The sequence below is a fragment of the Adiantum capillus-veneris genome, chromosome 18 (assembly GCF_014529385.1).
Source record: "Adiantum capillus-veneris isolate H3 chromosome 18, ASM1452938v2, whole genome shotgun sequence".
NCBI classification, from domain to species: domain Eukaryota; kingdom Viridiplantae; phylum Streptophyta; class Polypodiopsida; order Polypodiales; family Pteridaceae; genus Adiantum; species Adiantum capillus-veneris.
The window spans coordinates 104,348,116-104,361,896 of NC_140948.1; the positions used below are offsets into that span (position 1 = coordinate 104,348,116).

General features: G+C 47.4%; 1 protein-coding gene and 1 pseudogene across 6 annotated transcripts in view; one reads left to right on the forward strand and one right to left on the reverse strand.

The window, feature by feature from the left end:
* The window catches only part of LOC147436126 (ABC transporter D family member 1-like), a 67,803-nt gene that overhangs the window by 13,071 nt on the left and 40,951 nt on the right, over positions 1–13,781 (reverse strand). The window lies entirely within an intron of this gene.
* LOC147436127 (uncharacterized) lies at positions 1,764–7,391 on the forward strand (annotated as a pseudogene).

Sequence of the window (13,781 nt, forward strand, 5' to 3'; positions counted from 1 at the left end):
TATGATTTCCCGATTGATTAGAGCCAAGGCCTCCGTACCATACGCGATTACCCGAGCGGAACTAGTGGCCCCTCCGATAGAAATTGAAGCTCTTACCAGATCAGTGTCCTTTATGCATGGTTTGTGGGATACAAATAACTGCCGATATTCTAAATTGGCCCTCGAATCCTCTCGACAATTGGCAATGAAAGGGGATACATCATGCTGGTATGCGTAACTGTCATCGTGGTTTCAGAGACGCGGGTTCAGTATGGAAAGATTACCCCCCTTCCAATACTCACTTGAGGCTCCATCACTGGCAATTACACGAACGGAGATTGATAAAATCATCCGACAGGATCTTATACAGTTGGATACTAAGAGGACATGGGTAGACCCTACACAAGAACTGGGCACGAAGATGGCCGACTACAAAGAAAACTTCCTACAACTATCTGAAGATGGATTTGTGATTCACCCGAGTTACATGGATACCCACCTGTCTCATGGTTTGAGATGTGCTATTGGTCAGATTCGTACATCCTCACACCAGTTGGAAATTGAATTTGGCAGATTTAGGGGAATCCCACCTGAAAGCAGAATTTGCAAGTTATGCGGAATGGAGCCGGAGACAGAATTACACTACGTATGCCACTCCACAGTATACTACGAGATACGTTGGCGTTTTCACTACCTTTTTAAAGAAGGCTTTGGACCTCTAGATAGAATCATGCAATACCAAGATCAAAGATGCTTAGGCTTGTACCTACTGGAACTACATCGGCACAGGGATAATCTAATGAGAGGACAAAGAGCACTACAGCCTCAGAGGCAGATCACAGAATTCTTCGGATCGAGTGAAGTAGGAGTGGAAGGGGAAGCAGGAGGCCAGCAGCCAACACAAAGGAGTACCCACATTCATACCAAAGGCACCCTAATTGACAGAGCGATTGAGCTTAGGAAATCGAGACGACCAAGACCAAGAGGTAGAAGCACACTTCACCGGAGGAGACTACAACAAAGGATTAAAAGCATTCTAGCCAGACACCCAGAAGGCTCCTAAGAAGTTTATTTAATACTTTGTATTTAGTTTTTCACATTCACTTTCACACTTTTCACACCTAGTACTTTAGTACTAAGGTACCCAGACATTGTAACAGATTCACCACTTTGTATCAGTTTGGTCTCATAGGTCATTCTGGCCTTTTGAAGACGTTAATATAACATTTCATTTCATTTCTCTCTCTCTCAGACATTGATATAACATTTCATTTCATTTCATGAGGGCTCGCGCAGGAAGTGCAGAGGCAGCAGAGCCAAAGGCTGAGGGCAGAGAGCGCGCATGTCTGGTGCAACCATCGTGTAAGGCTTGGTGCAGCCATCGCGTAAGGTGGGGAACTCTCTCTCAGCGCGTGGGCAGCCCAGCAGGTCTGCACGTTTGGCACATGTAGTTTCTCAGCGCGTGGGCAACCAACTCAATAAGGCAAATTAAAGCAGCATGCAATATGTCTGGTGCAGCACCAGATACACGGGAGGAGGGTGACCTCTTCACCACTCCACCAAAGGCAAAGCATACCTTCCAACGAACAAGGCAACGAGAAGGTATCCTTTCACCAAGTCTGCTGAGAGCAAAAAAGGCCGCCAAGTTCAAAGACGAACACATGTACGAGAAGGTTCAGATCATGATTAGAGCGGAGATGAGTGCTCTGAGAGAAAATTTCGAGGAGGTTTATAGTACTATGGAAGCACACAAGGTCGATTAGTCCAATGCTTTCAAAGCTGAAATGCAACACTTTGTGAGAGCTGAAGTACAAACGGTAGAGATTTCTTGGCAAGGGAAACTGGATAAAGCAACAGCCACTTGGGAAGCATGGAAAACCGAGATACAAAAGTCAATTGGTGAGAAGGATGCAATGATTGAAGAACTACGTAAGGAAATCGCATTTTGTAAAAGCAAACCTACAAATGAGGGAGAAAATCAGCCATGCATGGTGGAGGAGCTGAAAAGCATTAAAGAGCAGGTTAAAACCCTCCAGGAAGAAGAGCATCAAAAGACAAAGGAAGCTTCATCATGGGCTGATATTCTCACTAGAACACAAAAGAAGGCTGAGGAAGCAAAAAAGTGGATTGAAGTGGCAAAGAAAGGAAAAGGGGGAGTACATAATCTCACACCCCCATCCACCATCATCAACATGACATTAGAAGAAGAACAAAAAAGAAAGACAAGAGCTCTACATGTACGTGTAACCAGGCTCAGAGACGGAGACAAGGTGGAGGAGGAAACAAAGGAGCTCTTGCTCATGATGGGCATCACAAGCCCTTTGCATACGCAAGCTTGGAGAGTGGGCAAAAGAAGTGAAGGAGGGGGAGAATCTTCAAGGGAAAGAGCGCTCATTTTATGCTTCCCAACTATGGAGGCAAAGAAAGAATTTTTGAAGAAGAGACCCACTCTCAAGAAGACATGTATCTTCCTTGGAGATGACCTCACGCTAGCACAACTCGCACACATGAAGGAGGTCATGCCAGAGATAAAAGCGGCAAGAGAGAAGGGAAAGATTGCTTTCTATAGAGATGGGAGAGTAGTGATTTTAGAGCGCCGCTCAGCATGACGGTGCGAGACCTATGGGACCACTCTTCATATGGCAGCATGGAACTGCAATGGATCATTTCGGTTGGATGTGGGGGCTTTTCAGGACAGCTATTTTGGGAGAGACATTGTTTTTTACTTAGAGACACACCAGGCTCCGGGACAGCTTATGCCACATGTATCTGGATATAGGTGGGAGACGACATGCAGAGCAGGAACTAGATCTGAGCTCAGAGGACGGGGATCTGGAGGAGTAGCTGTCTTATTCAAGGAGGAGCTCCAACCACTCATACACATTGTTCGCAGAGATGAGCAGGCCAGGTATATGTGGGTGAGGCTGAGGGCAGAGACTGGCCGTTTTCTTTACATTGCCATATGCTACTTTCCTCCTAGTACTTCAGCCTATGCTACGTCCAGAGGACAGTCCCCCTTCTAGGTCTTAGATGATGATATCTGGGAGTTCTCTAGAGATGGTGACATTATCTTGTTGGGTGACTTCAATGCTAGGACAGCTCAGATACAGATAGCTTGCTATGATACTTCAGAGGAGATGATGAGGGAGTTGGAACCAGCGACTTGGGCTTGTCTAGGACCTCACAGGACTTGGAGCACACAGAGTACGGGAGATTCTTAGTAGAAATGGGAACTTCACATGGACTTGCCATTTTGAATGGCTTGTAGAGATTTCCAGAGGCGGGGGGGTTTACTTGCTTCCCACATAGGCATGGCACCAGTACAGTGGACTATGTTATGACCCAGCCCAGTTTCATATCTTCTATTCATGACTTCACGTTCGGCTCCAGACCTATTGGTATAGCGGTGGACCACGCACTCCTGACTTTCACCATATCATTTCGTTTCAGTTCAGCATCTCTGGCACGGCCACCCACACATGCCCGTTACACCTTTACACAAGAGACTGACTCAGTTTATATGGATGGGATCTACAGGCGTCTATGTATAGAGGAGCCAGGCCGCCCTCTAGACGAGCTCACTCAGATCTTGACAGATACACTACATGCTGCAGCAGTCGAGGCATACCCTCACACCCAGCCTGAGTCTAGACACCGCATTGGGAGTATGCCCCAGAACAGCTGGTATGATGATGAGTGCAGAGAGATGCAAGCTACACTTCAGAGGGAGGTACTTTTAGGGATTATCACACACAGACAGTCGCAGGTTCTCTTTCGACGCCTAGTGCGGCGAAAGAAGAAAGCTTATCTTGCTCAACTCGAGGAGGAGTTATATCAGCTTTTCTTGAGCCAGGACTCAGGGGAGGCGTGGAGGCGTTTTCACGAGTATTCTTCTACACTTGCCATTACATCTACAGAGACTTGGGGTACATATGCAACCTCTCTCTACTCGATCCCAGGGCAGCAATCCTTACCTGATCCCCTAGAGCCTTGTCCACAGACTTGCACTTTCTTCACTGCTGAGATGGTAAAGAAAGCCCTTGACAGGATGAAGACTGGGAGAGCTTATGACCATGATGGTTTGGTGGCCAAACACTTTATACATGCTAGAGATATGCTTGCAGAGCTGATTGCAGTGATGTTCAACCGAGCCATGTGTGAGGGATTTCCTAGCACTTGGAGCTTATCCACTATTGTGCCTATCTTCAAGGCAGGAGACCCTATGGAGCCAGGGAACTACCGTACCATCATGATTGGACACACTTTGGCTAGGTTGTATGCATCTATTATCGAGCATCACCTCAGTAGATGGGCAGAGAGACAGGGCATACGGGCTTTAGAACAGGCTGGCTTCAGGAAGGGACTCTCTACTCTTGATCATATACTGACGCTCAGAGCTATCATTGAGGAGGGTAGAGCGTACGGCAGGAGGATCTACTGTAGATTTGTGGATTTCCGCAAAGCCTTTGACACGGTCCCTAGAGCCAGGTTGATGCACAGATTACATGAGCTGGGTGTGCCCACAGAGCTGATCTAGGGATTATGGCCCTGTACAGGACAGTAGTGGGACAGGTACGCACTCCAGAGGGTATGTCTGGTCTAGTTCACTCCACCATTGGGGTGAAACAAGGATGCCCACTCTCCCCTACTCTCTTTGGGATGTACATTGATGAGGTTTCAGACTACATAGAGAGGGACGCTGGAAGCGGAGCACAGTTGGCGGGCACATGGATTTCCTTGTTGTTATATGCGGATGATATTGTCTTGATTTCTGATTCTCCAGAGGGGATGCAACGTCATCTGGATGCTTTACATAATTTTGCTCACAATAGTGGTATGTCTGTAAACCTTAGCAAGACTAAGGTTATGGTGTTTAACACCACACCACAGTGGGTCAGACGGTCAACTCTTGCATTTACTTATGGCCATCAGCCAGTGGAGTATACAGATGCATACACATACCTAGGGGAGCAGAAGAGATGAGACTAACAAGAGCACATACAGCTTTGGGGAGATTAGAGAGGATGTGTTCACAGATCCAATTTCAAGAACCTCGTACAAAGCTTTGGCTCTTCGATACCTTAGTGACCTCAGCCATGCTATATGGAGTTCAGATATGGGGCCCTTCTGTGGCTCATAGCAGTCGCCCTAGTAGTACTGATGGGTGGAGAAGCATGGAGAGACCTCTGGTTTCCATGATTTCGCGGATGATTAGAGCCAAAGCCGCAGTACCACATGAGATTATCCGCGCAGAGCTGGCTGCCCCCCCGCTGGTGGTAGAGGCACTAACTAGATCAGTCTCCTTTTTACATAGCATCTGGGAGCTCCCCAGAGACAGGTATGCACGTTTAGCACTGGAGTCTTCTCGGCAGCTGGCTTCACAGGGAGTTACAGCATGTTGGTATGCACAGATGACCTCTTGGTTCCAGATTCATGGTTTTAGCATAGACAGGCTACCACCCTTCCAGTATTCGCTGGATGCACCCTCCTTGTCCCTTACTCGGACAGAGGTTAGCAGACTCATCAGACAGGATGTGACTCAGCTGGATACCAGGAGGACTTGGATAGAGCCGACCCATGAGCTAGGCATGAAGATGTCTTTCTACAGGGAGCATCTTCTCTAGCTCACAAAGGACAGTTTTGTGACTAGACCTAGCTACATGGACACACACCTGTCATATGGCTTACAATGTGCCATTGGTCAGATACGCACAAATTCTCATCAGCTGGAGATTGAGGTGGGTAGATTTAGTAGAGTACTAGCAGAGGCCAGGATATGTCAGTTATGCCATTTGGAGCCAGAGACAGAGCTGCACTATATATGCCATTGCCCAGTCTACTATGAGATACGAGGCCGTTTTCATTGCCTCTTTAGGGATGGTTTTGGGCCACTATCTCGAGTTATGAGGTACCAGGATCAGAGATGCCTTGGGCTATTCTTGCTAGAGCTGCGCAAACACAGAGAGAGCCTCTTGAGGAGATCAGATAGGGGGAGACAGTCCCAAAGGGAGATCACTGATTTCTTTCGTGTGGAGACGCGCCAGTCAGAGGAGCAAGATCCAGGGCAGCCTCCAGGACCTACCTGCACTAGAGGTATACTGATTGACAGGGCCATGGAGCTTGGGAGATCTAGACGCCCGCGATTGCGAGGATCATCACTGCATCGACGGAGGATTCATCAAAGGATCAGGATCATTCTAGCACGCTATGGGAGACGCCCAGCCAGAGTGCTTACTATGGAGGACATTGAGGAGATTCGCCAGCGGCCGATGCTGGACATCTTGGGACCCTGATGTGCAGATGCTTCCTCACCCTCAGTTTCTTCATGTGCATGAGTTTGTATCATTGGATTACTGTATTGGCTAGAGAGTCTCTAGTCAATGCCCCCCCCCCCAGCTTGTCACTACAGCTTTCAGTCTAGTTTTTTTTTTTTGTTTTTTTTCTTTCATAGTTTTTTCATCTTTTCAGTTCTACAGACAGTGTATCAGATACACCATTTTGTAACCGTGATGGTCTCATAGGTCTTTTTGGCCTTTTGTAGACGTAAATATATCATTTCATTTCATTTTCTCTCTCTCTCTCTCTTCAAGTCAGGAGACCCTATAGGCTATGGAGCCTGGGAATTATCGCACTATCATGATTGGACACACACTGGCACGGTTGTCTGCATCCATTCTTGAGCAGCAGTTGAGTAGATGGGCAGAGAGGGAAGGATTACGTGCAGATGGGCAGGGAGGGTTCAGGAGAGGCTTCTCTACTCTTGACCATATCTTGACACTCCGGGCCATCATCGAGGAGGGCAGATCTCATGGGAGACGGATCTATTGTAGCTTTGTGGACTTCCGCAAAGACTTTTGACACAATACCCAGAGCTAGATTGATGTGCAGACTACAGGAGATGGGAGTACCCACACAACTCATTTGGGGGATCATGGCATTGTACAGATCAGTAGTTGGGCATGTACGCACCCCTGAGGGACTATCTACACCGGTTCACTCCACTATTGGGGTGAAGCAGGGTTGCCCGCTCTCTCCTACTCTATTCGGTATGTATGTAGATGAGGTTTCTGACTACATTGAGAGCGATGGTGATAGAGGTGCACAGCTAGCAGGGACATGGATCCCACTTTTGTTATACGCTGATGATATTGTGTTGATCTCCGAATCTCCGGAGGGGATGCAACGTCACTTGGATGCTTTGCATAGGTTTGCCCATGAAAGTGGTTTGTCTGTCAACCTTGGTAAAACCAAGGTTATGGTGTTTAATACCACCCCACAGTGGATCAGGAGGTCAGCACCTACATTTACATATGGCCAGGAGACTGTGGAGTACATAGATGCTTACACTTACCTTGGAGTGGTTTTTAGCGGACCGGCATTCTCACTCAGGAGAGCAGCAGAGACCAGATTGACTAGAGCCCGTGCAGCATTGGGTAGATTGGAGAGGATGTGTTCACAGGTTCAGTTTCAAGAGCCTCGGACGAAGCTCTGGCTCTTTGACATCTTGGTGGCTTCTGCATTGCTCTATGGAGCTGAGATATGGTCATTGGATCATCACGGGGGGTCGGGTCACACTGATGGATGGGGGAGCATGGAGAAACCTCTGGTCTCTATGATCTCGCGGCTCATTAGAGCCAAGGCATCAGTACCACATGCCATTATCCGAGTAGAACTAGCGGGCCCCCCATTAGTGGTTGAGGCGCTCACCAGATCAGTCTCCTTCATACACTGCATGTGGGAACTTCCTAGAGACAGATATGCTTGCATTGCACTTGAGTCCTCTCGACAGTTAGAACTTAGCCATGCAGGGAGATACAACATGTTGGTATGGGGAGATGACATCATGGTTTCAGGCGCATGGGTTCAGCATAGACAGGTTGCCACCCTTCCAGTGCTCATTGGATGCACCATCTCTCACTCTTACACAGTCCGAGATCACCAGGCTCATCCGTCAAGACCTGACCCAGCTAGACACCAGGAGGACATGGATACAGCCGGCGCAGAAGCTGGGCACGAAGATGGCTTTCTACAGAGAGCATCTTCTCCAGCTTACGGAGGATGGTTTTGTGACGAGACCCAGATAAATGGACACCCACTTGTCTCATGGGATAAGATGCGCTATTGGCCAATTATGCACATCTTCTCACCAGTTGCGGATTGAGACTTGGAGATACAACGGAGTACCAACAGAGGCCAGGACTTGCCCCTTGTGTGACATGGAGCCTGAGACAGAGTTGCACTACACATGCCGCTGCCCCGTCTACTACGAGATACGAGGCCACTTCCATTGCTTGTTCAGAGAGGGTTTTGGACCACTCTCCAGAGTCAAGGGATATGAGGATTAGAGATGCTTGGGTTTGTTCTTACTCGAGCTGCGCAGACACAGAGATAGCCTGATGAGTGGAGAGGCTAGCTAGTCTCAGAGACGGATCACAGATTTCTTTAGAGGAGACACTGGATAGCCGTAGGAGCTACTACCACAGCAGAGCTCACTTTTGTCTCACACCAGAGGCACACTGATCGACCGAGCGAGTGAGCTGGGGAAATCCAGGCGCCCACGACTGCGGAGGACTACACAGCATCGACGGAGGCTTCATCAGAAGATTCGGAGCACTCTGGCCAGGCATGCACGACGCCCGGTCAGACTACTGACCATGGAGGAGATTGATGAGATCCGCCAGCGCCCGATTCTAGATCTCCTGTGATTTAGCTATCCTGGCCAGCTGCCCCTTTTGCTTAGTTCACATCGACCAGTCTAGGATCCCATAGTATATTTTTTTGTTTTGTTTTGTTATGTTGTTAGTTTGTTACTCTGACTTTGTATCAGATCCACCACATTGTAACTTTCTCGTCTCATAGGTCACTTTGGCCTTTTGAAGACGTTAATATAACATTTCATTTCATTTCTCACATGGGCCTCTCACTGTTTTTAGGGTTTCGCCACTTCTTCTTTGCTGTTTTTAGGGTTTTGAAATAGCCTTTTGGCTGTTTTTAGGGTTTCGTCTCACTGTTTTTTTTTGCTGTTTTTAGGGTTTCAAATCTGTTTTCTTGCTGTTTTTTAGGGTTTCGTCACTGTTTTTTGTTGTTTTTTAAGGTTTCATCAGCATTTCTTGCTGTTTTTTAGGGTTTTGAAATTGTTTTTTGCTATTTTTAGGGTTTCACCATTGGTTTTTGCTGGTTTTTAGGGTTTCAAATCTGTGTTTTGCTGTTTTTTAAAAGTTTTACAAGGGTTTCTTGCTGTTTTTAGGGTTTTTTGTACTTTTTTGCTATTTTAAACTCTCTCTCCTCTCTCTCTCTCTCTCTCTCTCTCTCTCTCTCTCATGGGAAGCGTCCAAGAAGTGCCGACGACTTCCCTCACGTGTAAGAAGACGCATCCCTCGCCGGCCGCCCACAAAGCCTCTTTCATGCGGACAAGGAAAAGAATGTCGGCAATAGAGAAGGAAATGAGAGAATGGAGAAACGAAGTTGAAGAGTGGAGGAAGGAGAGGAGCACTATTCTTCAAAGATGGACGAAGAAAGAGATGGCATGTGTAGGAGGATCGCTTCGCTCGAGGAGAAAGTGGTCATCCAAGATTCCATCATCCGAAATCTACAAGCAAAAAGTGGTCATCTCGAAGAAGGCGAAATTCAGCCATCCATGGTGGAAGAATTGAATACCATGAGAGAAGGTTATCAAGGAAGGTGAGGAGAAGAAGTCATGGGCTGCGGTCATCTCTGCAACACAAAAGAAAGTAGAGGAGGCCGAAAAATGGATTGAGGTTGCCAAGAAAGGGAAAGGTAAGAAAGCTCCTTGTACACCCACTCTTATTAACATGATCCTCGAAGAGGAACAAAGGAGGAGAATGCGGGCTCTACATGTGAGGGTCACCGGCCTCAAGGACATAAACAATGTGGACAAAGAGGTCACAAGCCTCACATCCATGATGGGGGTGGACAAGCCTTCACACACAAAGGCATGGAGAGAGGGTAAGAAGAGTGATGGCCCGGAAGAATCTTCAAAAGGGAGATCTCTCATACTACGCTTCCCCTCCTTGGAAGAGAAGAAGGAATTCTTGAGAAAAAGGCCTACTCTCAAGAAGATAGGTATTTTTCTCGGTGATGATCTCACTCTCTCACAGCTTACGGATATGAGAGAGGTAATGCCAGAGATTACAGCGGCAAGGGAGAAGGGAAAGATGGCCTTTTATAGAGATGGTCGGGTGGTGATTGTAGAGCGGCGCTCTACATGACGGTGTGAGACCTACGAGACCACACTCAAGATGGCTCATTGGAATTGTAATGGATCTATGAGGTTGGACGTTGGTGCCTTTGAGGACAGTTTCAGAGACAGGGACATTGTTTGACGCATCAAGCCCCCGGACAGCTTATGCCACATGTGGCAGGATACAGATGGGAGACAGCCCACAGGACAGTCGCGAGATCTGAGCATGGGAGTAGAGATTCAGAAGGAGTAGCAATGCTATTTAGGGAGGAGTTACATCCACTACTACATATTGTACAAAGAGATGATCATGCTAGATACATGTGGGTGAGGCTGAGAGTTGACACAAGCCGATTTCTATACATTGCCATATGTTACTTCCCCCCCAGTACGTCAGTATATGCTGCATCCAAAGGACAATCGCCTTTCTCTATACTAGATGATGATATATGGGAGTTTTCTAGGGATGGTGATATTATCCTTCTAGGGGACTTCAATGCCCGAACGGGCAACTCTCAGACAGTCTTCTACGACACTTCAGATGAAATACTTAGAGAGCTGGATGTGGGTGAGTTGGGACTTTACAGATGCTCACATGACAGAGAGCAGACGGAGTATGGGAGATACCTCATAGAGATGACGACTGCACATGGGTTAGCCATACATAATGGCTTACAACGATTTCCTAGAGCAACCCGTTTCACATGCTTTCCACACAGATACAAGGCCAGTACAGTGGACTATGTTATGGCACAGCCGAGCTTTATTCCTTGTATTCAAGATTTCATAGTGGGAGCGAGACCAGTGGACGGAGCAATGGATCATGCACTTTTGACATTTTCTGTTTCATTTCAGTATAGTATAGCCCAGACATCAAGAGGTAGGTCACATACCTGTTATACATTTACACCAAAGACTGACTCAGTTTATACAGAGGAGATCTATAGCCGTCTATGCACAGCTGGTCCTGGCCTCTCAGTGGAGGAGTGCACCACTTTACTGACGGAGACACTGCATGGTGCAGCATCAGAGGCATACCCACACATGCAACCAGGTCGGAGGCGATATTTTGGGAGCATGCCCCAAAATAGTTGGTATGATGAGAAGTGCAGAGAGATGAGAGCCCAGCTTCAGAGGGATCTTCTTTTCAGGAGTCATCACTTACAGACAATCTCCGATTGCTTTCCGACGCCTTGTGGGACGAAAGAAACGAGCTTACTTGGTCCATATGGAGCGAGACTTGTATCAGCTGTTCTTGAGTAGAGACTCAAGAGAAGCATGGCGATTCTTTCATGAGCAATCCCCTCCCCTAGTGATTACTTCTCCTGATGTGTGGGGCCAATATGCCTCATCGTTATATACGGTTCCTGGACAGGAGCCCCTGCCAGATCCTACAGAGCCATGCCCACCTACCAGCACCTTCTTTACCACTGAGATGGTAAAGAGAGCCATTGACAGGATGTAGACCAGCAGGGCATATGATCGTGATGGTCTAGTAGCAGAGCACTTTACACATGCTAGAGATATGCTAGTAGAGGTTCTTGCAGTGTTGTTCAATCGTGCTATGTGAGGGGTTACCTGAAACTTGGAGGTTGTCTACTATTGTGCCTATCTTCAAAGCAGGTGATCCTACAGAGCCTGGGAATTACCGCACTATTATGGTTGGTCACACATTGGCACGGTTGTATGCATCCATTCTTGAGCAACAGTTGAGTAATTGGGCAGAGGGTGAGGGTGTACGAGCAAAGAGCCATGCCGGTTTCAGGAGGGGTTTCTCCACTCTTGATCATATTTTGACACTCAGAGCCATCATTGAGGAGGGCAGGTCACATGGGAGACAGATTTATTGTAGCTTTGTGGATTTCCGCAAAGCATTTGACATGGTACCGAGAGCTCGATTGATGCGCAGATTGCAGGAGATGGGGGTGTCCATAGTGTTGATTTGGGGGATTATGGCTCTATACAGATCAGTGATGGGACATGTACGCACTCTGGAGTGGATATCTGATTTAGTTCACTCCACCATTGGAATGAAACACGGTTGCCCATTGTCTCCTACTCTATTTGGTATGTATGTTGATGAGGTGTTTGATTACATTGAGAGAGAGGGTGATAGAGGTGCCCAACTGGCAAGGACGTGGATCCCATTGTTGTTAGATGCTGATGATATTGTATTGATCTCTGACTCACCAGAGGGTACGCAGCGACAGTTGGATGCATTACACAAATTTGCAGAGGATAGTGGATTGTCTGTAAACCTTGGTAAAACCAAGGTTATGGTGTTTAACACCACACCACAGTGGATCAGGAGATCAGCACCGACTTTCACATATGGTCAAGAGATTGTAGAGTATACAAATGCATACACTTACCTTGGGGTTGTCTTCACTGGGCCGAGGTTTCCTTTGGGGAGAGCAGCAAAGACTAGACTGAGTAGAGCTTTTGCGGCCTTGGGAGGCTTGAAGAGGATGTGTTCATAGGTTCAATTACACGAACCTCGGACAAAGTTATGGCTCTTTGATACCTTAGTAGCCTCAGCTACGTTGTATGGGGTGCAGACATGGGGACCTTCTGTAGGCCAGGATGGTTGGAGACGTATGGAGAGGCCCTTGGTATCTATGATCTCTCGACTAATCAGAGCCAAGGCCTCCGTACCCCATGCTATCATTCGAGCAGAGCTAGCTGCCCCTCCTATGGAGATTGAGGCGCTTACCAAATCAGTCTCATTTGTGCACAGCTTGTGGGATACTACTAGAGACAGATATGCTAGACTGGCCCTTGAGTCTTCCAGACAGTTAGCTCTTCAGGGGGACACTTCATGCTGGTATGCACAAATGACATCATGGTTTTAGACGCATGGTTTCACCATGGACAGGCTGCCCCCTTTCTCTTCAGGCACTCATTATTCCTCTACCTTAGGCTCTAGGCCCTCAGGGGGAACCCAAGGCAGTACCACTCAGGACCCACATATTGCGTCTAGTGACTCTTCCTCTGACTACAACGTCATGGAGGGTTACCCAATGCCTAATCCCGATAGCTCAAGCCAAGACATGCATGCCATGGGCCCACGGTCTGGGCCGAGCGTGCTTAGCCGCTTGAAGGAAACCTTTAGTAGAGCTACTCGCTCCGAACATGGAGCTAACGATGTATGTGTACGATGTTCGAAGCTTCTTGGGATTGTGCTCATACTATGGAAGGTTTATCAGGAATTTTGAAGAGATAGCTTCACCTCTTCACACTTTGCAAAAGAAAGAGTTCACTTTCAGATGGATCCCAAAAGAGATTTCAACATTTAGTCTCTTAAAGGAAAAGTTGAATTCAGATCCCGTGATTGTTTTACCAGATCTCAGGAAGTCATTTGTGGTCAAGTGTGACGCATGTGGCAATAGCATCGGAGCAGTGCTAATGCAAGATGGTCGGGTAGTAGCTTATGAGAGCAGAATCCTGACCAGAAAAGACTATGCAAATCTATGAGAAAGAGTTATTGGCCGTCATTCATGCACTCTCTAGTTGAAAGCACTACCTGTTAGATGCTGATTTTGTTGTCCAGATAGATCATCAAACCTTGCGATACTTCTCGACACAGTCAAAGCTATCTGAA